Here is a 25971-nt window from a genome sequence, read left to right as displayed (position 1 = left end):
AACAAGAAATTCTCTGCAATGGACTTCTTCACAATAAGTGGTAAGAATGTCACCAGGCTCATTCTTTGAAATGATGATATTGTCAGAGTATTTTACAAAGTTCACTTTTAAGAACAAACACAGAGCAATATCCTCTCCTAGTGTGTGCTAAATAAAGGAACCACCATCTCACCTCAAACCTACAATATGCAACGCCAGGATCTTGACAGAACCAAATGGAAGCACCAGCACATGGGTGCACAGAAATTTACAACTGTGCTGTACTGTGCAGTACATTGGATTTATAGAGCTGAGCACAGAGCATCTGATCTGCTCACCTTGTTCTTGTTCATGGCTCTCTGTTGACAGTTATGCCAAAGTCATTTGTGTGAGTAGGTAACTGGACGAGGAAGGAGTGAATCCAACTAGTCAGAATTTTCCTTTTAATGGGACCTTTTCAGACTTAAAATATTTGTGGAGAAAAGTAAGAGAAATAATAAATCTGAGTTTGCTAGATTTTTTTCAGTTCTTTTTAAATTCCTGAGTCACATAGTTGTGAAGTTAGAGTTTAAAACAAAAGTCACTTTTATTGTAAAGACCAGCTGGAAAGAGGCAGGAGATGGTCATGAAAATACACACAAAAACTGTAAGGATATGAAGGTACAGGTCTAGAACCAGTGCTGAAAGGGCCTTAGCTCTCTAACACTCCTTCATCACCACCAGTGGAAACAGGTGCAGAACAAACTTGCTAAACCTAGATGGTCAAGCTGCGCAAGAAGCCCTATTGGAGTATCCAAGGCCTGCAGGCACCTGATTGGCTCACATCTGTTACTTAAACCAGGAAATGATCTGACTAGGCTCTCTGAGCAGCTGTGCAGACTTCCTTATACTATAGCGACCACACTGTACTCTGCTCTTGCCTGCCTCCTGCAGTCTGCTCCAATACCGTTCCTGCTCTGTTCCTCACTCCTACCTTGTTCCTGCTCCGTGCCTGATCCTTGCCTCTCTCCGATTCCTGCCCTGTCACCTTGCTCCTGACCATCAGCTACCAATCCTGACTCTGACCCTGCCTCAACCTTTGCCATCTGACCCCAGCTCCAATCCTCTGCTTTGATTCCTGGCCCTGACTCTGGCTCTGGAATTTGGCAGTTGACTCCAGCTCTGAACCAGTTTCTGTGTCCTGTCCTGGACACCTGCTCTGCCCAGTAGAGCTGACTCCTGCTCTAACCACTAGGCAAGCCCACCTACAAGTAAAGGATTTTTTCCTTTGTGATCAATAAAATATTTTTTTGGAGGAAAAGAACAAATACAAAATTATTCATAATGAACTACTTTGCTTATCTGAGTAGTATCAAGCCAGTTTGCAGCAGTACATCCAAAGTGACAAAGGGTCAATGAGTTTGACTGTAATATTAGCTCTGGTTCTGTCCATAAAAATACATGCTAATTTTTCTCTCTCTGCCTCTTTTATTATTGTTTCAAATTAACTTCACCCATGTGGTCTATTAAATGTGATGGAGAAAATTAAACCTGTTTTACTGTAATTCCTATGAAATAATCTTAGTCAAAGTAATAGTAATAAGCACAGAGTGCAAAAAGCAGCATGAAAAACATCTTTATTGTACTAGGTGATTTCAAATTAATTTCTGAGCCTGTATATTGTTGAGAACTAGATTATGCAGAAACCTGTGACTCAGCAACTCGTCTTTGAAAATCTAGACAGGATTTTTCTTCATATTGTTAATGACAGTTATACTTTTCCTGAAGAAATTAAAACTTCACATCCAGCACTACTACATAGTCAGAATCTAACTGAGGGGCCAAAGAGTGAAGTGGGCATCTATGACTAATGTGACAACATTTTCAGTGTATCCCTGCAGTGCTGGATTTTGAGTGGTTCCTCAGAAGTGGTTTTGGAGCCATAACTCAGTTGTGTCATCTTGGGACCTCTAGGGGTAAGTGTGATAACTGCAACTTCAAATCTTCAGTCCACCAAAAATATGACTTTAAACTGTGTCTGTAAAACTGGCCTGCAAAAATGTGTGCACCTGCTTGACTTTACACATGCAAGCAGTCCCAGTCACTGCACCTGAGCTGAATCTACATTCTGGGAAGGGTTTGCTGCAGTGCAGCCCTAGAACAAAGCGAGAAGTCACTCACAAAATTTGAATCCAGATGGACTTTCAACTCCCACATATAGCTCAGGGCCATCCCCCATCTGAATCAGATGACGGTTTAATAAGACTGGGAGAACAAATTTGGATTACTGGAACTCTCTAAACTTCATTCCACTTTTAACTTGATCTAAAACAGCTTTCTTCAGGACTGGGGAAAAAAGTGTCACGTAAGCAGCTTGTTTGTTTTAATTTTCATTTGCCTCTGCACTTCCTGATTTCATCTGGCAACAAACAAACAGCAAAATGGTTCTTATTTACTGCTGACCTGAAAACAAGAATCACTGAATTAAGCCAGTTCTAGTGAGATTTCCAGCGTGGGTCCTAGGCAAAAAGAATTCAGATAAGCTTGTGATAAGCCACCAAACTCTCTCTAAAGCAAACACATTTGAGTTTCACCCCACATGGCTGTATGATGCTTTTTGCAGTCATGCCCCCAGCTAGCGGAATCAGTACACTATACAAGTGGAGCCAACCCAGTGGCAATAGTTAAGTCTCATTAGAAGAGATTTATGTTTGATGCTGCCTGTCATTTTTAATATTAAATCTTCAGAAGTAATTGGCCTCACTGAGCTTTCGATGTACTTTTACAAAGTATGAAGGTGGAAAATATCAAAATATTTCTTCCCTGCCCAAACTCCAGTAAACCATCCTGTGTTCTTTGCTGGTATTCTCTTTACCTCTCTCTCTCTCTCTCTCTCTCTCTCTCTCTCTCTCAAAAAAAAAATCTGTACTCTAATTGCTGATTTTACAGTTCCTGTTATTTAGATCCCTGGGAGCTGATGCACACTTTAGATGGGAAAAGTATTTAACAAAACTCTTCCCTACAAGACATGGAGGGTGAAATCCTGGCCCTATTAAAGGCAGTGAAAGTTTTGCCATTGATATCAGGCCAGGAATTCATCAACAGAACCTGCAGATTGTGTTGTATATAGGTTTAAAATGGCACGCCAGACTGATAGGAAAACTTTTTGAATTGAACATTGTAGTGCAGGGGTAGGCAACCTATGGCATGGGTGCCAAAGGCAGCACGTGAGCTGATTTTCAGTGCACTCACACTGCCTGGGTCCTGGCCACCGGTCTGGGGGGCTCTGCATTTTAATTTAATTTTAAATGAAGCTTCTTAAACATTTAAAAAATCTTATTTACTTTACATACAACAGTTTAGTTATTTATTATAGACTCTTAGAAAGAGATCTTTTAAAAATATTAAAATGTGTTACTGGCACGCAAAACCTTAAATCAGAGTGAATAAATGGAGACTCGGCATACCACTTCTAACAGGTGCCAACCCCTGTTGTAATGAGTAGTTTGTACTTTTTAAAAAACATTTTGGCAGAAAATAAAGGGCAAGAAAGGATGGATTAAAGAGTTATATCTAGGGACGTTCGGATGATACTGAGTACAGTAAAATTTAGTTTGAATATTAAGAAAACGTTTCAAAGAGTTAGACCTATTAGACAATGGAATAATTTCTCAAAGGAAGCAAGAAAAGCCCTGACGTTCTAATCATTTCAAATTAGGCAGGAAACAATCCTGCACTGGCACACTCTGGACAAGATCTTTCCTGTTTCCAGATTCCATTAATTCAATTTCACAGTGGCAAGAATAGCTAGGGTCAACCTTGACTATTCAATCTGATTTTCACAAGAGTTTCTTTGTAACAAAATAGAGGTATTGTAATGACAACATGGGGCCTTGTCCTACAAGGCTCTGCCCACACTCCACTCCAACTAAAGTAAATATGGAAGTCACTGGGAATTGAGGGTACTCAGCTGCTTTCACAGGGATCAGGTCAGTAGTTTGGCCATACCAAGCCCTGTTCGGTTCATTGTCCATTTACTTGGTATCCAGTTAGCTACCTAGAAGCGTACACAGCAGGGCATTTTGTGCAGGGAAGGGGAGGAGGGGGAAAGAGAGAGCGCGATCACATGGAGACTTCTGACTGCATCCCTTACTGGATAGCCTTGGTGTGAAATGAACCAAAATCATCAGGTTATAAATTCTCCTGGGCAGGAAGTGTCTTTGTATACTTTTGTACAGTATCTAGCACACCGGTGCCAGTTCTGATTGGGGCCTCTGGCTGCTGTTGCAGTATAAATATTAAATGCACAGAATCATAGCCAAAGTAAAAGTAAACTTTATCACTAGTAAAACATATACCATGTTATAACTCTAACTAAAGAGCAGAAGAAACTATTGATTTCCACTCAACAATAAAATGTGCCAGAGCAGCATGTGCCCCTCGAGGTCTGGTATTTGCCCAGAATGTTCATTTCCCCAGCTGTTATGGCTTGACAGAATTCTCTAACTAAAGCAAAATGTCCTATTCTGAAGCTCTGGAATGGGTGGGAGGGGACATGTCACACCCTGTAGACACACATACACACACCTTAAATCCAACTCTACAGATATATTTCAGTTGTGATACGAACCTTTATCTTGTTTAGACTGCAAAGTGAGTAATGCTGGGAACAGACCGGGTTAGTTTCCTTTTGCTTTCTTCTCCCACTCTACATCTAATTGCTGCAAACATAAAAAGATAAAGCACCTTTTACAAACCCCTGTGCCGGGAGTACTGATGAGGTTGATGACGACGACACAGCCAGCAACACTGTAACTGCATGGACTCTGTCTATATTAGGCACATTAGGAGTTTGCACTAGTGTAACTGAGCCAATGTACAGAAGCAGTGCAAAGGGTTGAGGGAGCCAGGGGTAATGGAGGAGCTGAGGGACAGGGAAGTAATTGCTGGGAAAGAGCCTGGGAGTGAACCTGCAGAGTTGTTGGGTGTGGGTGGGAGAAGTATGGAACAGGTTTTGGGGGGTTTTCTGAAGGGAGGAGGGATGGTTCGGGAGTTGGAAAGCCTCCCCAATGCAGACCCTGTCTGACCCCTAGTCTATCCCATTCAGTCAGGTACATCTGCCCCATCCCCATGTGGCACTGCATCCCCACTCAGACACCTCTACTACCCCCATCCTCTACATCCCTCCTTCCCCTCCTGTCGCCCTGCACCCCTCTCCCATGCAGCCCCTGGCTCAGTGCTGGCACTCCACTAGTTCCTGTGCCCCGGCCCCAGTCCCCATAGTTTGATTGTTTGAACTAGACTTTATCCCCAGACTTCTCAAAGAACTCTTCTCCCTTTCTGTTTGTCTACTTAAACGTTTGTAAGGTACACCAGCTCCTTTGTTATCTTACCTGAACCTGTGCCGTTGTTGTGCTGTGCTTGCCATTAAACTCTAACCCAAAGCCTCAGGTAAATGGAAAGATTATCATTGACTTCAATTGGCTTTGGATCAGGTCCAAAATATCTAAGCATTCTATTCTTTCACCTCCTTAGCCCTCAATCCTACTCCCAATGAAAACAGTGGGAGTTCATTGGGAGCAGGCCCTGCACTGTCTGAATGGGACGGCTAGCTAGGCCAGTTTAACTAGCCAGTCCAGGATTGAAATTTTCCCTCCTATTTGCACTGGCTGTTTTCAAGGAACTAAAATGAGGAGCAGCTCTTAAAGTTTATATCAGGTTTTGCTGCTGTATTGGCAAGTAATGTAAAAAATGAAATTAAGGCTCACAGCTATATGGCTCAGCTCAAATGTCCCACTTTCAGGGTTTTGAAAGGCCACTGATTTCTGATTGAGTTTTTAACATTTTCAAAAGATCCCCTCAACAATGGGAAATGCCCAGTAGTCTCTGTGGTGAATATTAAATGACTTCCAAACTGACGATTCACTGTGCTGTTCATAACAAACACCAAAGCTAAACCCTCTCCAACAGCCATGCTTGGTGTAAGGGTGTTCTTCAGAGCCTGGAGAAAAGCAATCCTTCTCCCAGGCTGGTCTGTGGCTACTACTGCAGCCTACACAGGGGCAATTTCCCACCTGCTCTGTAGGGGCAATGGCAAGCAAATCCACAGAGCCATGGGTCAATCTACCTTGCTCCCACTCCACTCCAGCTGACCCCACAGGTCATGGATGCACATAGAGCCTCCATGGAGCTCCCCAGATCTTTCCTTCTCCCCTGACCAGTGGAAATGCAACATTTCCATTGATGTTTGGGTCCTCCATGACTCTAGAGGGGACAGAATTTCCCCCACTTTGGGGGTGATTTACAGAGTCATAAATGGCAGCTAGGCACTGAACTCCCTGTGACAGGGTGTATAACCCCCATACTGGAACTGAAGGGAATAAGGATCAACTCACAGCCCAGGCAGCCCTGCCCAGCCACACCTGTGGGGTATGCGCCACCTGGAGGTAGAGCTTAAAAGGAGCCAGCCAGGCAGCTCAGAAGGGGCCTCACAGACCAGAGATAGAGAGACTTACTCTGAGAGCTCCTGGGAAAGGGCGCTGCGGAAAAATTCTGGAGAGAACAAGCCTGTCTACTGAGCCCAGAGAGGCTGGAAATTCAACTCTTATCTTTTCCTTTACTGTGGCAAGCTATAAGACTCTGGCAAGAGAGTGTGTGGTAGGAAGTGGCCCAGAGAGGCAGCCTGAAAGCATTCCTGGGTGCTGGACATTGGTACCTCTTACAGAGCCCAGTGGAGTGGGAGGGCCTGGGCTCCCCTACCAACCTCCCTCATTAACGGGAGCATGAAAACCCTCATTTCTAGAATCTCCCCAGGTGAACATTTGGAAAGTCCTAGCTGGGACTGAACGTCTGCAAGGGTCAATAGGTGGACCCCATATCTTACTTGGAATCCCCCTCACAGCGGGGAGAGATAAGACTGATTGATGATGTGACCAGAAGGTAGGATCAACTTCCATCAAAAGACAGACAGACACAGGGTGTGATTGTGGCCCGGAGGGGAAGATTAGAGTCATGGCAAACGGGGGCCTAACACCCTAACCACTGGGTGACACCACCAGTGAACACCGTCCATCACACTCCTACAGAAAATCATGTCAATAACTGCCATTCGTGTCTTTGAAAACCTTTACCTTTACCCTTTGTTACCAGACCATCTCCTCTTTGCCATATAAACTAAAACCATTGTAGTAATACATAGCGTCTTCTACAGTAGGATATCAAAGGACTTAAACAAGGACAGCGTTAAGTGCTTTATTAATGCATGTGGCTAGAGAGTTAAATCTCACCTCCCACCTGCAGATGTAGAAGATATTATACTTGATCAGCCTTGTCATGCCACCTCTTTTCACAATAACTGTCAGCTCCTAAAGACGACACTATAATGAAGGCTCAGGTAGATGGCGTCTTTCAAAATACACCTTAAGTCCCATTGTATGTCTCAACTCAGAAGCAGACATTCAAGAGTTAATGGCCTGTGAATGGGGTCCAGCGACATGCAAGGATCAGATGTGACTCAGGAGACTGAGCAGAATCAGCTGCTCTACCCATGGCAGCATGACAGGAAACTGTCACAGCTGACAAACTCCAGATTTTCCCTACGTGAACTCCTCTCCCCAACACAGCATGCTATACTGCTTTAAAAAAAGCCAGCCAGCAGCAGCCTGTCTGCTCCCATCCCTGCTAAGTCAAGTAGAGCTGAACTGTTAGTGACAATGGGAAAGTTTGATGAAGATTCCACAAGTGGAGACAGGGTCCATCTCTCCCTCCCCATCTCCCTTTCTCAAAGTGGGAGTTTGGATTTATCTTTTATCTTTCAGTAAAAGAGGGGCAAGGGAGAGATAGTATAAAAAAGGATTAGAAGAGTGAATTGGAATGAGCAAAGCTGTTCAGATAAAGGTTTGTAAAAAGTAAGTAAACCTCTGTGGCCTCCTCCAGTGCTGAATTCTGGAGAATGGCCAGGGTAGGTGTTACCCGGCAGGGTAAGTGCCTCATTATTTAGTCAGTTACAGTCTACTACTGTTCAATCAATAACATAATCTAGCCCTGGCTAAATATTATAGCCGTGAATAACTCAAAGATGAGCTGAAAGGCTTTTCTGAATTACACACAAACATTCTGTAAGATCCTAGAGCACTAACAAGGTATGTGTATAGACTGAGAGTTTAAAACAATTAAAAATAGATTTAAAAAATAATTTCTTCCTTTGCTTCCCTGCCAGGGGTTTTTGCCTCTCTCCCATTACAGTTAAGGATGGTTCAACAACACCTAAAGCAGCATAAGGAACACATGGCCACTGCACTTTAGTTGATGACATCACTAAAAGCTACTAGAAGAGAACCTTGAAGTCATGTCCTGGAAGAGAAAAGCCTGTGTGTAACATTAGACATTGTTTTCTTAAGAGTATTAAAATACATGGTTTGCTATACTTTCTTTGGCACAATAGTCACCTTTTGGAGTCTGCTAGGGAAAACACGTTTTCCTTCACTTTAAGAAGCTGGCATTCTGACTGTTAGTAATCCATCAGACAGCGTTCAGGTGTTTCCTAAAGCTGTTTGCTTTTTACACACTCTGATTAGCTGTTCTAACAATATCACTGAACACTTACATAGCATTATAACCTTTAAATATCAAATCCTTAAAACACCTCAGAGTTGGCTTCTGTTATCAGGGTACTATATTGATTCTAGAGCCTGAACCAAAGCCCACTGAAATTGACAGGAATAGGAGTCTTTCCGCTACCTCAGCGGGCTTCGGAGCAGGCCCCTCATGTCTATACATGAAAGAAAATTAAAAATAATACCACCTTGTACACTTCTGCATATTACCCTTTAGTTCTGAGACAGCAACTGCAACACCTACTGATATTTTGGCAAGTCACATATTTGCTAGAGTTTCTTCACAATTTTTCTCAACATCAGCAGATCTGCGTGCTGTATGAAATCTGTGGCTACTTCACAGCTGATTTCACACAATGGCACTCTTCTCTTATTTCTATGGTTTATGGCTGATATTTAACAAAACAGTGCATTGCATTCAGGGGCAGTCCTAGTTTTTTTTGCCGCCCCAAGCACGGCAGGCAGGCTGCCTGTGGTGGCTTGCCTGCGGGAGGTCCGCCGGTCCCATGGCTTCAGCCTACCAGCCGTCGAATTGCCGGTGAATCCGCGGGACCGGTGGACCTCCCGCAGGCAAGCCACCGAAGGCAGCCTGACTGCCGCCCTCACAGTGACCAGCAGGGCACCCCCCACGTCTTGCTGCCCCAGGCACACGCTTGGAGCATTGGTGCCTGGAGCCACTGCGGACTGCATTGACACCAGTAACCTAGAGTAACTAATAAAATCAAGGATAAGGAGTCATAAGTCTAGTGGTTTTTCCTATCTACAGTTACTAGGAACCAATTTCTTAAATGGAGTGGAGCAACGATTTGTTAGAGCTGAGAAGAGCACAGTGTTTTACTCCAGTAACTAACGAGTTAATTCTCTCATATGTAAGCTAATGGGTTACATGAGATGCTGTGTTTCTCTAGACTAGAGAAGTGCCCTGAATGGACAGAAGTAATCCATGTTACAGCTTTAGTTTGTACCTATGTTTAGCCAGTCTGGAAGGCAAGAGAGCTTCACTGAACTGAAGAGGGAAAAAAGTAAGTTTTGAGATGCCACCAAACTCCAGCCCCAAAACTCACTACAAAGACAACTGACACATTCAAACGAAGAAACAACAGGATAGATTCATTATCAGCAAGACAAATCCTCAGGGCACAGCCTCAGTCAAGGTACAGCACTGCATTTAGCAGCTTGTGAAAGCTCCCTGTGCCAAAGTCTCTCTTTTAGAGATATTATACACACCTGTAATAACCTAGTCCCAGATTTGGACCTTAGCGTCCAAAATATGGGGGTTAGCATGAAAACCTCCAAGCTTAGTTACCAGCTTGGACCTGGTACCTGCTGCCACCACCCAAAAAATTAGAGTGTTTTGGGGCACTCTGGTCCCTCTGAAAAACCTTCCCTGGGGACCCCAAGACCCAAATCCCTTGAGTCTCACAACAAAGGGAAATAATCCTTTTCCCCTTCCCCCCTCCAGGTGCTCCTGGAGAGATACACAGACACAAGCTCTGTGAAACTACACAGAGACTCCCCCCTCTCTGTTCCCAATCCTGGAAACAAAAAGTACTTTCCTATTCCCCCAGAGGGAATGCAAAATCAGGCTAGCAATCCAACACACAGATCTCCCCGATTTCTTCCTCCCACCAATTCCCTGGTGAGTATAGACTCAATTTCCCTGAAGTAAGAAAACTTCAACAGGTCTTAAAAGAAAGCTTTATATAAAAAAGAAAGAAAAATACATACAAATGTGCTCTCTGTATTAAGATGATACAACACAGGGTCAATTGCTTAAAAGAATATTGAATAAACAGCCTTATTCAAAAAGAATACAAATCAAAGCCCTCCAGCACTTATATTCATGCAAATACCAAAGAAAAGAAAACCATAGAACTTACTATCTGATCTTTTTGTCCTTACACTTAGAAACAGAAGACTAGAAAGTAGAAAGTACTTCTCCAAAGCTCAGAGAAAGCAGGCAGGCAGACAAAAGACTCAGACCCTAAATTCCCTCCACCCAAAGTTGAAAAAATCCGGTTTCCTGATTGGTCCTCTGGTCAGGTGCTTCAGGTGAAAGAGACATTAACCCTTAGCTATCTGTTTATGACACGCCCCCCAAATTGCAGACAGTGGGGAAGCTCACTGGCGGCGATTTCCTTCTAGAACTTGAAAATAAACAGATTAATACAACACATACACCTTTACATATACTCCTAAGTATATAACTAACAGACTTGTACAGTTTAAGAACACTTTTTAACTACTGAATTCTGGGAAACTCTCACGGGAGAGTGCATCAGCAACTTTATTAGAAGCCCCTGTGATGTGTTCAATTTCAAAATTAAAATCTTGGAGAGCTAAACTCCAACGAAGAAGTTTCTTGTTGTTCCCTTGGCAGTATGAAGCCACTTTAGTGCAGCATGGTCAGTTTGTAGTTGGAACCGCTGTCCCCAAACATATGGGCGTAGCTTTTCCAGGGCGTACACAATGGCATAGCATTCCTTTTGACTGACTGACCAGTGACTTTCCCTCTCAGACAGTTTCTTGCTGAGAAACACGACAGGATGGAAGTTGTGATCTGTTGCTTCCTGCATGAGCACTGCTCCTATACCACGCTCAGATGCATCGGTGGTTACTAGGAATGGCTTGTCAAAATCCGGGGCCCTGAGCACAGGGTCAGACATGAGCATCGCCTTAAGCTGGGTAAAGGCCTTTTGACACTCATCAGTCCACTTAACTGCATTTGGCTGGGTCTTTTTGGTCAGGTCGGTCAGTGGGGCAGCGATTTGGCTGTAGTGTGGTACAAATCGCCTGTAGTATCCGGCCAAGCCTAAGAAGGATTGGACCTGCTTCTTGGACCGTGGGACAGGCCACTTTTGGATAGCATCCACCTTGGCCTGTAGGGGGTTTATGGTTCCTCGACCCACCTGGTGCCCCAGGTAAGTCACTCTGTTTTGGCCTATTTGACACTTTTTGGCCTTAACAGTTAGTCCTGCCTGCCTGATGCGCTCAAAGACCTTTTCCAGGTGTAGTAGGTGTTCGGGCCAGGAGTCGGAAAAAATGGCCACATCATCGAGGTAGGCAACTGCAAATTCTCCCAGTCCAGCTAGTAGACCATCTACCAGCCTCTGGAAGGTGGCGGGTGCATTTCGAAGGCCAAAAGGAAGGACATTGAATTCATACACCCCCGCATGGGTGACAAATGCTGACCTCTCCTTGGCAGGTTCATCTAGTGGTACTTGCCAGTACCCCTTGGTTAAGTCTATTGTAGAGATGAACTGGGCACGTCCCAACTTCTCCAATAGCTCATCGGTGCGTGGCATTGGATAGTTGTCCGGACGAGTTACCGCATTTAGCTTACGGTAGTCCACGCAAAAGCGTATTTCCCCATCTGGTTTGGGTACCAGAACCACTGGAGATGCCCATGCACTGGTAGATGAGCGGATTATACCCATCTGTAGCATGTTCTGGATCTCCCGTTCTATAGCAGCTTGGGCATGAGGAGACACTCGGTAGGGTGGGGTTCTGATTGGGTGAGCATTACCTGTATCAATGGAGTGGTATGCCCGTTCAGTCCGTCCTGGGGTGGCGGAGAACAATGGGGCGAAGCTAGTGCACAGCTCCTTGTATTTGTTGCCGCCTGCAGACGTTCCAGGGTGGTTGAGAGGTTCACCTCTTCCACGCCACCGTCTTTTTTCCCGTCGTAGTAGACACCGTCAGGCCACTCAGCATTATCTCCCTGGACTGTAAACTGACAAACCTGTAAGTCTCTGGAATAGAAAGGCTTGAGAGAATTAACATGGTACACTTTAGGCTTTAGTGAGGAATTGGGAAATGCTATGAGGTAGTTTACAGCTCCCAGGCGCTCTTGGACCGTGAATGGCCCTTCCCATGATGCTTCCATTTTATGGGCCTGTTGCGCCTTCAAGACCATAACCTGGTCTCCTACCTTGAAGGACCGATCTCTGGCATGTCTGTCATACCAGGCCTTTTGCTCTTCCTGAGCATCCTTTAGATTCTCTCTAGCAAGGGCTAAAGAGTGTCGGAGGGTGCTTTGCAGATTGCTTACAAAGTCCAGAATGTTAGTTCCTGGAGAAGGCGTAAACCCCTCCCATTGCTGCTTCACCAACTGTAATGGCCCCTTAACCTCGTGACCATACACAAGTTCAAATGGTGAAAACCCTAAACTGGGATGTGGTACAGCCCTGTAGGCAAACAGCAACTGCTGCAACACTAGGTCCCAATTATTGGAGAATTCGTTGATGAATTTTCATATCATGGCCCCCAAAGTTCCATTGAACCTTTCCACCAGGCCATTGGTTTGATGGTGGTACGGGGTGGCAACCAAGTGATTCACCCCATGAGTTTCCCACAGTTTTTCCATGGTCCCTGCCAGGAAATTAGATCCTGAATCTGTAAGGATGTCGGAGGGCCAACCTACCCTGGCAAAGATGTCTGTTAAGGCCAGGCACACAGTGTTAGCCCGGGTGTTACCTAGAGCTACTGCTTCCGGCCATCGGGTAGCAAAGTCCACTAAAGTCAGTACGTACTGCTTTCCTCTGGGCGTCTTTTTTGGGAAAGGGCCCAGAATATCCACAGCTACTCGCTGAAATGGGACCTCAATTATGGGGAGTGGCTGGAGAGGGGCCTTGACCTGGTCTTGAGGCTTTCCCACTCTTTTGGCATACCTCACAAGACCGGACATAATTGGCAACATCCTTGCCCATCCCCTCCCAGTGGAAGGACTTCCCCAACCGGTCCTTGGTTCTGTTCACCCAGCATGGCCACTGGGATGATCATGGGCTAAGCTTAAGAGCTTCCCCCGGTACTTAGTTGGAACCACCAACTGTTTTTGAGGCTGCCATTCTTCCCGGTGTCCACCAGAAAGAATTTCCTTGTATAAAAGTCCTTGGTCTATAACAAACCGGGATCGATTAGAAGAGCTGAGAGGCGGTGGGGTGCTCCGTGCCGCCGCCCAAGCTTTCTGAAGGCTGTCATCTGCTTCCTGCTCAGTCTGGAACTGTTCCCTTGAGGCTGGGGTCACCAGTTCTTCCTCAGACTGTGGACTTGGGCTTGGTCCCTCTGGAAGCGATGTAGGTGATGGGGTTGTTTCCGTTGCTGGTGAACCGCTCTCCGCTGGTGCACCTGAGGGTATTTCAGGCTCTGGCTGAGCCTTTTGGGTATGGCTGTCTTTTGCTTCTGCCAGTTTTGGCTCGCTGGCGCCCTCTGGCGTTGAGTTTGAAGATGGGGTTGCAATGGCTGGTGCTGGTTGCTGTTCCAGTTCCGGGCCTGGGACTGGAGATGCTGTGGCTGTTTCAGTGGTAGGCATGGAATCCGGGTCCACTACCTCTGTCTGGGTCTCTGGTAACACAGACGGGGCCTCTGTGGACGGCTCAGGAACAGGAATGGGTCTGGAAGCTTGCCTGGTTTGGCTACGTGTAACCATTCCCACTCTCTTGGCCCGCCTCACCTGGTTGGCCAAGTCTTCCCCCAGTAGCATGGGGATAGGATAATTGTCATAGACTGCAAAAGTCCACATTCCTGACCAGCCTTTGTACTGGACAGGCAGTTGAGCTGTAGGCAAGTCTACAGCTTGTGACATGAAGGGGTAAATTGTAACTTTGGCCTTTGAGTTGATGAATTTGGGGTCAACGAAGGATTGGTGGATAGCTGACACTTGTGCCCCCGTGTCTCTCCACGCAGTAACCTTCTTTCCGCCCACTCTCAAATTTTCCCTTCGCTCCAAGGGTATTTGAGAGGCATCCGGGCCTGGGGATCTTTGGTGTGATGGTGGTGTAATGAATTGCACTCGCATGGTGTTCTTTGGACAGTTGGCCTGGATATGTCCCAGTTCATTACACTTAAAGCATCTTCCATCTGATGGGTCACTGGGCCGAGGTGAGTTACTGGAGACTGGTGAGGTTGAAGGGTAGGGTATCTGTGGCTTTACTTGGGTGGTATGTGGGGTCTTTGGCTGTCCTCGGTGGTAGGGTTTATGGTCTGTGTGCCCCCTGGGGTAATCGTTCCCCTTGACAGTAGTTTTTTTGCTTTCTGCCAGTTCCATCCATTTGGCTCCAATCTCCCCCGCCTCAGCGATATTCTTGGGGTGTCCATCTTGTATGTACCGTGTGATGTCTTCAGGAACACCATCCAAGAACTGCTCCATTTGTATGAGGAGGTTCAGTTCTTCCAAGGTTTGAATGTTGTTTCCTGTTAGCCAGGCCTCATAGTTTTTTGCAATGTAGTAGGCGTGTTTGGGAAATGACTCCTCTGGTTTCCACTTTTGGTTTCTGAAACGCCGACGGGCATGATCTGGGGTTATCCCCATCCTGTATCTGGCCTTGGTTAGAAAAAGTTTATAGTCATTCATTTGGTGCTTAGGCATTTCAGCTGCCACCTCTGCTAAAGGTCCACTGAGCTGTGACCTCAATTCTACCATGTACTGGTCTTCGGGAATGCTGTACCCAAGACAGGCTCTTTCAAAATTTTCCAAGAAGGCCTCGGTGTCATCACCTGCCTTGTAGGTGGGAAATTTCCTGTGCTGTGGAGCAATAATTGGCGCCGGGTTGTTAGGGTTGGCTGGCACATGCAGCCCAGCTTTTGCCAACTCCAGTTCATGTTTTCTCTGTTTTTCCTTCTCTTCATTCTCTTTTTGTTGTTTTTCCATTTCTTTTTGGTGCTTTTCCATTTCTCGGCGGTGGGCCGCCTCTCTTTCTCTTTCTCTTTCTCTTATTTCCATCTCTGTTTGTTTTATTTCCAGTTGTCGCCTGTGTTCAGCTTCTCTGACTTGCTCTTGGGCCTCAATTTTTGCCTTAGAAGTCATGATTCCTGTTTTCTTGTGTTGGGGTGCCCTCCGGTGTTTATCTTCTGAACTGCAGGTTCTCTGTTGCCTCCTGAAGTCTGCCTAGCAACAGTGTTTTTTGTCCTTTTCTCTCTCTAGCTAATGTTCAATGAAGGGAAACCAGAAAAACCACTTTATTTGCATGCATATAAGTGCCGGTACTTGCCTGCTAATGGGAGGGCTATTGCATGACAAAAGACCCTTAACATGCAAGCCACAAACTGCGAGAGAGAGCAGAAAAAAAAATTCTCTCTGGTTCCCTTTTAAAAACCAACTGTTTCTCTCTGCTAAAAAGCCCTTAGCAGAGAAAAGAAAAATATAATATTCCTACTGGCTTCTGGATTCTAGTCCCACCAGCTGCACACCATGTAATAACCTTAGTCCCAGATTTGGACCTTAGCGTCCAAAATATGGGGGTTAGCATGAAAACCTCCAAGCTTAGTTACCAGCTTGGACCTGGTACCTGCTGCCACCACCCAAAAAATTAGAGTGTTTTGGGGCACTCTGGTCCCTCTGAAAAACCTTCCCTGGGGACCCCAAGACCCAAATCCCTTGAGTCTCACAACAAAGGGAAATAATCCTTTTTCCCTTCCCCCCTCCAGGTGCTCCTGGAGAGATACACAGACACAAGCTCTGTGAATTCAAACAGAGTGAATCTCCCTCTCTGTTCCCAATCCTGGAAACAAAAAGTACTTTCCTATTCCCCCCAGAGGGAATGCAAAAATCAGGCTAGCGATCCAACACACAAATCTCCCCTTGATTTCTTCCTCCCACCAATTCCCTGGTGAGTACAGACTCAATTTCCCTGAAGTAAAGAAAAACTCCAACAGGTCTTAAAAGAAAGCTTTATATAAAAAGAAAGAAAAAATACAAATAGTCTCTCTGTATTAAGATGACACAATACAGGGCAATTTCTTAAAAGAATATTGAATAAACAGCCTTATTCAAAAAGAATACAAATCAAAGCACTCCAGCACTTATATTCATGCAAATACCAAAGAAAAGAAACCATAGAACTTACTATCTGATCTCTTTGTCCTTACACTTAGAAACAGAAGACTAGAAAGTAGAACTACTTCTCCAAAGCTCAGAGCAAGCAGGCAGCCAGAAACAAAGGCCATGTCTACATCTAAAATTTTGCAGCGCTGGTTGTTACAGCTGTATTAGTACAGCTGTATAGGGCCAGCGCTGCAGAGTGGCCACACTTACAGCAACCAGCGCTGCAAGTGGTGTTAGATGTGGCCACACTGCAGCGCTGTTGGGCGGCTTCAAGGGGTTTTGGGGAAGGCGAGAGCAAACCGGGGAAGGAGACCAGCTTCGCCGCGGTTTGCTCTCGCGTTCCGCGAACCACCCTGCAAACCGCAGGGAAGGAGACCTGCTTGCTCGGGGGTTCGGCGAACGCGAGAGCAAACCGGGGAAGGAGACCAGCTTCACCGCGGTTTGCTCTCGCGTTCCCCGAACAAGCAGGTCTCCTTCCCTGCGGTTTGCAGGGTGGTTCGCGGAACGCGAGAGCAAACCGCGGCGAAGCTGGTCTCCTTCCCCGGTTTGCTCTCGCGTTCGCCGAACCCCCGAGCAAGCAGGTCTCCTTCCCTGAGGTTTGCTGGGTGGTTCCGGGAAGGCGAGAGCAAACCGGGGAAGGAGACCAGCTTCACCGCGGTTTGCTCTCGCGTTCCCCGAGCAAGCAGGTCTCCTTCCCTGCGGTTTGCAGGGTGGTTCGCGGAACGCGAGAGCAAACCGCGGCGAAGCTGGTCTCCTTCCCCGGTTTGCTCTCGCCTTCCCGGAACCACCCAGCAAACCTCAGGGAAGGAGACCTGCTTGCTCGGGGTTCGGGGAACGCGAGAGCAAGCCGGGGAAGGAGACCAGCTTGATTACCAGAGGCTTCCTCAGGTATGCTGGGATACCTGCTTATTCCACGGAGGTCAAGAAAAGCGCTGGTAAGTGACTATACTTGATTACCAGCGCTGGATCACCAGCGCTGGATCCTCTACACCCGAGACAAAACGGGAGTACGGCCAGCGCTGCAAACAGGGAGTTGCAGCGCTGGTGGTGCCCTGCAGATGTGTACACCTCCTAAGTTGCAGCGCTGTAACTCCCTCACCAGCGCTGCAACTTTCTGATGTAGACAAGCCCAAAGACCTTAGACACTCAATTCCCTCCACCCAAAGTTGAAAAAATCCGGTTTCCTGATTGGTCCTCTGGTCAGGTGCTTCAGGTGAAAGAGACATTAACCCTTAGCTATCTGTTTATGACAGAAGCATCTCCTGCTTTGGAGGCAGAGCCCAGAGAAGAACAAGCCCTGGAGTAAAGCCTGCAGAGAGAGTGCTAAATTTAACACTTCTGTGCTGAAAGAGGTTGCATTGTTTGAGGGTGAGGGTGGGCAGAGATGCAGTTGCTTCCCGAGTTCTGAGCCCTTTTTTCTTTAAAAGAAACGTGGCTCAGTCCATCAGACAATGCTTAAACTTCCTACACCTCCACATACACACATCAAGGCTTGGCATTGTGCTTCATGCAGGGTGGTACCTATAGAGCTCCCCAAATTCCCTCCCACTCACAACATGGGATTCCCCAATCCTCTCACACTGTGTGTAGAGGAACTATGCTAGTTCTGCCTTTGGGTGGCCAGGGAGTCTGGTGGAGGATTTGCCCCATGCTGTATATGTGACTTCTCATTGCTACACCCTACTTGCAAGAGCCTAGTCTGACATTTTAGTTATGTCAGACTCTAGCATATTTCTTTATTGAATGCCATCAATTTACATGGCACTTCACAAAATGCAGAAAAAGACAGGACTCCTGTTCCAGACATCTCATAATCTAGTAAAACAAAACAAACGTGGGACATCAGCTGAGGTATGGGAAGGGGAGGAAAGCAACATCAGAAGGCTTCGTGGAAGGGATGGGTGAAAGAGACACTGACCAGGTCAAAAGGTTCAAAACTGACCCTGTCTTTTGAATCTGACATTTTAAAAAAAAATGTGCCAGGCTGCCTTGGCAATACTGGCAGGCTCTTCATGGAGCAGAATACTGGCACTTTTCAATCTGCTCACAAGAATGAACCAGACAGGCAGAGCAGAGAGACAGACATGCATGCCCCTGTGCAAACCAAACCGTCGCCAGTGCGAACTTGGGTAGTTTCCCTGTTCAAAGTAACTTTTGCGTGGTCAGGAACTGTTGATCACTGTGCCATTTTCAGTCATGAGCAATTTCAGACACGAGTCTGTGTTGTGCATCTGACTTTGAAACCTGCTGCTCTGATCAGGAAGCTGCATTTTAAATATACAAATAGACTCCTGCATGTGATATTGCTAGCAGTGAACTGATGATATAGTGCTTGGATGATTACAACTGGTATCCATAGGCGTACTTAATTATGGAGTGTGCTAGCTGGCTGAAGATTAGCTACAGTTGAGTCCTATTGATTTTCTCTTATCAGTGACTGCACTGTTCTCTTAAAACTTGCTTTAACTGTTTGTAGGGGAAGCTGCTGGAATGGGTCTTTTGTAGCTTTCTATTCAGAGATAGGAAATTTGCTTGATGGGGATCAATCTAACCCAGAAATCATTTGCAATGTCATATTGGCACTGTGTCGCTCTGAAATGGATACATAAATGAGCTCAGGTCTGCAATGTAAACATTTGGAACAGAACCCAAATGTGTTGACAGCTTTCCAAATATACACAATAGCTGGTATGAAAAGGCTGTCTCTCTCTGACACTTACAGCCGTTAGAGTAAGGATTCCTTATCTGAAAAGCTATTGTGTAGTGATGATGTAAATTCTTACAAAGGAAGTGGACGCTGTTATGTCAGAGTTCTGCAAACAGAATAACAACCATAGCAGGAAAATAAGCCAAATCAGGGTCTGCAGGGCCAGCTTTAGGCTGATTCACCTGATTTCCCCCAAATCAGGCTCCATGCTGGCACCTAAGAGGGCCCTGCACTGGCGCCTTTTAAATTTTTACTCATCCAGCGGTGCTCTCTAGGTCTTCAGCCGCATTTCGGCAGTGGGTCCTTCACTCACTCCGGGCCTTCAGTGGCAGTTTGGCGACAGGTCCTTCAGTGACACGGAAGACCCAGAGTGAGTGAAGGACCCGCTGCCGAAGTGCTGCCAAAGACCCGGACTGCCGCAGGGTATTCTAATCAGGCCCCGCACTTCCTAAAGCTGGCCTTGAGAGTCTGGGAATTAATTTTCATTAGCAGACACTAGTGTATTGAACGCTAGGCTCCTGTTTTTTTAAATCAAGTCAGCCCTAAGAAATGTAGGGATCCCTGGGAACTCTGCCTATTAAAATGAGCCTGTTTTGTGGCTCTGCTTTGGTGACAGGAATCTTAGAAGGCTAAATGAAGCTTAGGGAGAGCTGGCCTAGTTCAGCAAGAATAACAATTGGTGTTTATGAATGGGGGAAGGGATAGCTCAGAGGTTTGAGCATTGGCCTGCTAAACCCTGGATTGTGAGTTCAACCCTTCAGGGGGCCATTTGGGGATTGGTCCTGTTTTGAGCAGGGGGTTGGACTAGATGATCTCTTGAGGTCCCTTCCAACCCTAATAATCTATGATTCTATGTCACGAAGGGACCATATTCTTGTGAGGATGAATCCTATGAGATGCTTACTGCCTCCTGGTGAGGGGTTCAGTTATCTCCATTCCCAATGGAGTCCTTGGAGCCAGTGGGAGTTGAGGGGCACTCAACTAGCAACTATCAGGAGGTGCTTAGCTTCTTACAGGGTTGGGCCTTTAGCTACTGAAGTTTTTTTTTGTTCAGTTAACCAAACAATGTCTTTTGCCACTGGCAGCATAAATTTAGTTTTTACATATAAATGTAAGTATGAGCTTGATAAAACCTTTGTGTGAGCTGCTTGACAAGAGTCTAATAACTACTGTCATGTTGTAGGCTTTTGGAATGTTCTTGTAGCTGAGGTCTCTTCTGGAGCCCTAGCCTCAAAACCAGGGCCCATTTATTTGCATGCAGGGCCTGGTCCCAAGGAATCTTTACACTGACTTCACTGGACTTTGGATCAGGCCCACAGACACCAGAAGAAATAGAAAAGACAGATCTCACATGCTGGCAGGTGGGCAAACAGACTCAAGCCATTTTGTTATGATAGTCATCAGTATTTTTTCTTGCGGGGTTCTGCCCTATTGTGCTGCCAGAAGACAGGTTTCCCAAAGGTCAAATCAAATTTAACTCTTCTTATTAACTAATATTTTTGTTGGCAGTGGTTCTTGGTTTGCAAGTCTAACATGAAATATCATTAGCTAATCTTGGCCCAGGAGGAGGGAAATCCCCTTGAGGAAAACCAGTTCCATCACTACTTGTTTCTGTGTTTGAGACAGTGTAAGAAATATTTGTAGCAAATCAGAAATCCTACTGGATGGCTGGGCTGGCCTGGAACAAAATCACTCTGGTCTTTACAGGCTATAAGAGAACTAGTCAAATAATCCATTGAAGATAATATTCCCTGCAAATTTTGTCCCAAGTTTTTCATTGTTTAAAATGTACCCATCACTTTCCAGGGGGTTGTTATCCATGATTGACACTAGAATGGCCCTCTTTTCTGGCAGACCCAGCAGAAAGGACAGAGACTAACTAGGCATGGAGACTCTCCTCCTCCAACTAGGCATGACCTCTCCTCCCTAAAGCTGTTCCCTCTGGCTCAGGGTTGAGGCATGTTGGTATTAAGGAGAGGTTTGCCCTGCCATGCTCCATGGTGTCCTGTTCTCTGCAGGAACAGAAGCCTTCAGTCTCATTCAATCCAACAGCTTTCATGAACCCTAAATTCATTGGTTGATTGGTTGTTTTTGTACTATGCCCATGAGTGAGAGAAATGGGATGGGAACCTTTCTGTAAATCAAGCCCTAACTGTTATCTTCACCCATTCCAAGGTCATGCTCTTCAAGAGAGGGAAATCTTGCTGTTACTAAAATCAGGTTAGTTTGTGTCTTTCTATAGCCTTTACTTCCAACTCCGAGGGAGAGCAGCTTGAAGGGAAAAGATGGGTCAATCACAGCCTGATCCAAAGCCATTGACGTCAATGGAAAACTTCCCATTGACTTTGGCAGGCTTTGGATTTGTGTCTCCTGAGTGTGACTCTGGGGTTTTGATTTCCACATTAACATTCTCCATTGATTCCTTGGAGTTACAAATATCTTTGCTTTCAAGGTATTCTCTGTCTCTCACTGTGTCTCTTGCTATAGACCTGCAAATGGATGTATGTTTTTGTTTTTATTTAAACAACTGCTTCTGGTAAGAAGGAAATGTGATTCTGTGATGAGTTGCCTGAGCTTGATATTAGCGTGCTGTAGTGCATCATTTGAGCTGTTCATTTCCCAACAGAGGAAATAATCTGTAAACAACATAGTTGTGCAACTCAGGACAAGGGAGGCAAATGTTTTGTTTCGTAAATCTCTAATGTGCTGGAAAATATTACTGCACTCTTGAGAAAATAAATTCAAGTACAGACCCAAACAAAAGCACTCCTGTGACTTGCACTCAGCAACATGGAAAGCATTTTGGTGTCCCTATTACTGCTCTCATTATGATAAAAATGGCAGTTATTGGCAACATAACAAATGAACAACATTCAAAGCCACATGGTAAAACCAAAACTGCCCCAAGGTCCGCTCTATCTGTTTGTTGACCCTTCATCTTTTCACAGAAGATAAATGGAAAGTTCAGGGTGGATATTTTCACTTGAGCCTGTTTCTAATTGCTTTATTTTTCTTTGGAGTCCTACATCTCCATCTCTTTTAGATTTATGTACCTTTGGCTACCACTGTCATTCATCCTCTTCTGTGAGCTACTTATTTATATAGTTTGGTGTGACTACAACTCCTTGAAGTCTTTTTCTTGTAGCAATAGTCACTGAAATGCATAAAGTTAAACAACCTAAATTGTGGTGCAGTCCCTAAGAGATCACTTCCCCTTTTTGGTTAACGTTGTGCATGCGAGAACACATCAAACTATTTGTTTGATTTACTGGGGGAAATTCATCCTTATTTCTGTTTGCAAACACACTTTAAATTTACTGTTTGCAGTTGTGTTGGTCCCATGACAAGGTGGGTGAGGTAATATCTTTTATTGGACCAACTTTTGTTTGAGGAAAGGACACGCTTTTGAGCTTCACAGAACTCTGAGGAAGAACTCTGTGATGGTCAAAAGCTTGTCCCTTTCACCAACAGATGTTGGTTCCAAAAAAAATATTACCTCACCCATCTTTTGTCTCGTAAACTTACTGGTCAGGTGAAATGGTTTGAACACTTTCTGCAAACACATCTCAGCCTCTGAGTGTGCAAACAGCCCTGCCCTTTCACTGTGTCATTGCTTAGTTCTTCATTGTTTGTGTTGTGATTGGTCACTGAAGTCTCATGGCATGACTGAAAATTGCTCATATGAATATTTATAGGAAATGAAAAGAGAGTCGTGAATACCATTTTAAACAAGGTAATGGCTTTTCCATGAATAAATGTTAATACCTTTTTCAGTACTTATCCAGCTCTGAGCCAGATCATATTTCATGTATACATTTACAAGACAAAAAGAGAAATGGAAGAAAGGAAAATATTGTGCTATATTGTTACCTTTCCAGGTAACACTGCTAAAACCAGCAGAGAAATCAAGAGACCAGCTGCATCTCCCATTAAAATCAGTGGCTACTGGACATTTGTGGGAATGCAGTGTGAGACTAACAGAATTTTGCCCTGGATTTAAAAACTATCTATTTTCTTCTGATGATTTTTAAAACAATTTCTATACAGTGAGGCAAATCCTCTGCTGCTATAAACTATTATAGCTCCATTGGCTTCAATGTGTCTATATGCGTTACTGTCTCTACAATCTGTTTACAACCCACCTCTGAATTCAGCTTCTAGCTGTCCCCCTGCTCACCAGCTGTTCCTCTCCCCTGCTGCTGCACTAAAAGGCAGAGAAGCATGAAAGGTGCTGTGAGGTTACAGGAGCAACCCAACAGCATATCCCTAAAGTAACGAGGAGCTTCTCTTGCTCCTACAAAGACCTGAAGTTGGATGACGTCATTGACAAGAACTGCCTGGTGTCCTTGTCAGTCCCACTGCGCTCAGATTCAAAGCTGCTGTGCTGATCGCAAAGAGAGATAAAACAGTAGGCAAAGCATTTAAACTTTTACTAGGTTTTGGTGCAAATATTTTATCTGTGGTCAGCTAGAATTTCCTCATTCTTTCATTACTGTAATTTGGAATTTCACAATAGTAGTAGGGATAACGCTCAGAATACGTGTTCCAAACACACAGGCCACCCTGCCGCACACACGCTAAGGAATGATCACCACGGACAGAATTCTCCTGTCCACATAGCTGTGTCTACACTGGGGGTTCTGCTGACATAGCTGTGCTGGCAAAACATTTTTGCTCTGGCCAGGTCTACACTACAAAGTGAGCAGTGTATGAAATAGAAATCAACTGCAGGATTCAGATCCAGATTTCCAAACCCCCAGACACCAAGGGTATTCACACTTGGGGCTTATGTAAGTCTCAGTACAAAACTCCCAATCTTATTTCCAGAACTGAGCTGGCTCACTCCTGGTGCAACAAAATGGTGCTCAGTCTTAGCCCTGGTCTGCACTGCACAATTATTTCAATATAACTACATCGCTCAGGGGTGTGAATAATCCATAACCCTGAGCGACAGTTATACTGACCTAAGCACCAGTGTAGACAGAGCTCTGTCGTCAGGAGAGCTTCTGCTGACATAGCTACCACCTCTCACGGAGATGGAATTATTAAGTCGACGGGAGAACTCTTTCCCATCAGCTTAGAACGTCTTCACCAGAAGTGCTACAGCAGCGTAGTTGCATTGGTGTAGCTGCGCCAATGTAAATTTGTAGTGTAGACCTGCCCTTACATTCAGTGCAATGCAAAACCCCTTCTGTAATAGCATTGCCTTACCCTGGATCATCAATTTTTAATCAAGTGTAAATAAGATCCCCTTATTCTGTAGCGACGTGTCAGGCTTCAGACTGTATTGCAGTAACAAGAGCATATAAACACTAGAACTAGTCAGAAATTTTCCAACAGAACATTTTTCTCATCAGAAAATGCTGATTTGTCAAAATAGAAATGTTCTGTTCTGAGTTTCCTGCCAGCTCTCCCTGATGGGCTGTTGCGGAGCAGGGAGCCTAGAAGACTTGGGAGCCTTGCTTGAACTGGGGCTGCCAGGCTCCCGGCTGAAGAGCCAGGAACCTGGAAACTCTGCAGGCTCTCAGGGCTTCCAGGGTTCTGGATTCTTGACAGCCAGCTTGGATGGCTGTAAAGGCTCTGGGCAGCTCAGAGGGTCTGGGGAATATTTTGAAAAGATCTAAACAGAAATTTTATTTTGATTTTTTTTCTAAACAAAAGTTTGGAATTCCTCTTCCCCAGGACATTGTCTACACAACAGAGCTAAGTTGACTTAAGTTATGCTGATGATCATAAATCAGTATAATTACAATGCTTGTGCATGTTCACACAATGCTTCCTCTGTCAGCAGAGTGTGTCCACAGTAGGTGCTCTAGGATCGACAGAGAGCAGTGCACGCTGGGTAGCTATTCCCATGTGCAACACACCATCTTATGCTACTAGTAGTTGTGGGAATGGAGAATGGATGACCGTGCATCATGGGGGTGTGCTCACCATCCCATGATGTATTTTTCTCCATCTCATCATTCTATGGGCTTCCAACTACGTTTTGCGCAGTTTTTCAACAGCCCCTGGAAACTGTGCACCCACCATCTCTATCTGAAAGCACGGATCCTGCACTGCTCTCCAGTCTTGTTATGAGCATTGTGAACACAATGCAGCTGGTTCTGCAGTGTCTATCTGGGGGTGGGGGGGGAAGTGTACGGAAGGGAGTGATTTGTAAGAGCACTACCATGTTGTGCATTAATTGGTCCATGTAGTGTAGCATCTTGCTGGTGCACACTAAAGGTCCCCTAGTGCGCTTTAATGTAGGGAACCTTTAGTGCACACCAGCAGGGTCGCACCCCTGTAGCAGGCACTGGTGCACCATAGAGACAAGCTTTGAGTCTCTGTTTCTGTGCAGATGTTTAACACTTACCAAACAGTATAACTGGGGTATTGTAACTGAGTTACACATCTACTGCTTGTTGAACAATATTTGAAGATGGTCTCAGTAGGAAGGGTAGTCACACATGGCTTATTACATAGACACTCATTCCACAACGGTCCTAATTCATTTCTCTTCACTCATGCATGGTGTCATATTTAGATATAGCTCACAAGTATGCTAGGCATGTGTCATAAACAGATAGTTAAGGGTTAATGTCTCTTTTACTTGTAAAGGGTTAACAAACAGGGACCCAAACACCTGACCAGAGGACCAATCAGGAAACAAGATACTTTCAAATCTGGGTGGAGGGAAGCCTTTGTTTGTGGGTTTTGGGTTTGTGCATTGTTCTCTCGGGGTCCTGGATGGGACTAGAGGTGCAACCAGGTTTCTGCCAATCTCCCTGCTACAGTCTCTTATCTATTCAGAATAGTTAGTAAGTAAAAAGGCGATTATAGTCTTTTAACTTGTTTTTCTTATTTGCAGATATGTACTTGCTGGA

General features: G+C 45.2%; 1 protein-coding gene across 2 annotated transcripts in view; it reads right to left on the bottom strand.

Annotated features, from left to right (window-relative positions):
- Positions 1–25971, bottom strand: part of SPATA13 (spermatogenesis associated 13) — a 266452-nt gene that overhangs the window by 210805 nt on the left and 29676 nt on the right. The window lies entirely within an intron of this gene.

Source organism: Gopherus flavomarginatus, chromosome 1, assembly GCF_025201925.1.
Source record: "Gopherus flavomarginatus isolate rGopFla2 chromosome 1, rGopFla2.mat.asm, whole genome shotgun sequence".
In the NCBI taxonomy this organism is placed as follows: Eukaryota; Metazoa; Chordata; order Testudines; family Testudinidae; genus Gopherus; species Gopherus flavomarginatus.
This window is presented reverse-complemented; position numbering and strand designations above follow the sequence as displayed.